Source organism: Phocoena phocoena, chromosome 4, assembly GCF_963924675.1.
Source record: "Phocoena phocoena chromosome 4, mPhoPho1.1, whole genome shotgun sequence".
Classification (NCBI taxonomy): Eukaryota; Metazoa; Chordata; class Mammalia; order Artiodactyla; family Phocoenidae; genus Phocoena; species Phocoena phocoena.
In genome coordinates, this window is record NC_089222.1 from 123959761 (window position 1) to 123961466 (window position 1706).

Here is a 1706-nt window from a genome sequence, read left to right on the forward strand (position 1 = left end):
TGATTTCTAAAGTTCCCTCTAAGTCATGTTGTTGTTTTCCTATTTTACAAGCCTGTTACATGTTGTGTGTTAGTTAAATTTTATCTCATTCATTATGTATCAGAACACAAAAAAGTCTATTGTTTAGGTCATCCTGCATCATTCTCACACAGAGTATTGAGATAATTAAATTAATCTAATTATTTTCTAATCTTTGTTTCATATAAAACTTCTAATTTTTATCTTATTAAATTCAAAAGTCTTCCCAGTATGACTACTAACAATTATTTTCTCTGCCTGGAGTAGTTCAAAACTTTTACATATACTTTTACTTTTTCCTCTTCCCTTGAATTTGTTTTCTCCCACACTCAAAAGTTTGAAAGAAAAAATATTTTTTTTTTAATTTGGAGGAGAACTTGAAAAAGAAAAGCTTTTATTGATGCACTGATAGACTGACCCGAGATTTGGAAGAGGTGTTTTGTTCATACAATACTCATCATCAAAGCAAACTGAAAAGACAAAGGTGTCTGAAATGGCTTTACACTGACATGACGCCTTAATCTGTTAAGGAAAACGGACTGCTCGCTAACCGCCTTCTCATTTCATGTTTTTTACAAACTCCTCTCGTTTCTTGATGGAGGCTTTCAGCTCAGAAATGGCCTTGGCAATCACCTTCTCTTCAAACGGGGGAGATTTTGCCGATGCCTAGATTCTTCTTGATGCCCTTTCCCCCCAGCATTGACGGTGTGGAGAAATACGGACCGTCTGTTTCTTGGGACTTGACGAAGGAACATTCGACTTCCTTTCAGTTCATCGCATCCACAAGGGAGGAGACAAATCGGTGGGCTCTGGCGTACGCCATGGACAGGGTGGCAGGGTTTGTTGTGGCCTTAGCCTTGCCCACCTCCGTGCTGGCCTCCTGGATCGACCCGGTGAGGGTAGTCAGCAGGTCCTGGGGAAAGTCCACTTTGGGGGTGCACTGAGATCAGGGGGATGATCCTCCCAGCATGGCCGCCAATGACAAGAACGTTGACTCGAGCTGGTCCACACCCTTCAGTTTGGCAACAAAAGTGTTGGCTTGGACAATGTCCAGGGTTGTCACCCCAAAGATTTTACTGGGGTTGTAAACTCCATGTTTCTTGAAAACTTCCGCTGTGATTGGGATGGGGAAGTTAACTGGATTTGAAATGACGCAGATCATGGTCTCGGGGCTGTGCGGGCACAGGCAACAGTCAGGGTGGCCAGGATTGTGGCGTGGGTGTTGAGCAGGTCGTCCCATGTCATGCCTGCTTTTCTTGGGACTCCCGCGGTAATAGCCACCTTGTCGCAGCCCTCCGGGCAGTCTGGCAGCTGCCCGGCTCCGAGGTGCCCTTTCACCATCGCTCTGGTCGCGATGTGGCTCCCATCGGCAGCCACTCCGGGTGTATGAACAATACCGTGGAGGGTCGGGCGGCTCACCAAGGGGCTGCTTTTCAGGAGAAGCGAAAGCGACTGCCGGACTCCTCCAAGCCCCCAGCACGGTTGCTTTAGCATTGTTCTGGGCCGAGGTGCCAAAGATGCGGCGGAGAGCAGTGCCCGCAGGCCGGGCGGTGGCAGGTGGGGCGTGGACCAGCACGGGAAGGAGCCAGCAAGGGACAAAAGAAGGAAGAAAATTTGATATTTCTATTTTTATTTACTACTATATTGCAAAAGGAAAGTCCCTGTAAGGAAACATGTGACTGAACAAA

At 46.8% G+C, this 1706-nt stretch overlaps 1 pseudogene; it reads right to left on the minus strand.

Annotated features, from left to right (window-relative positions):
* Nucleotides 1–576: 576 nt before the first annotated feature.
* Nucleotides 577–1263, minus strand: LOC136122499 (malate dehydrogenase, mitochondrial pseudogene; annotated as a pseudogene).
* Between the last annotated feature and the right edge of the window lie 443 nt (nucleotides 1264–1706).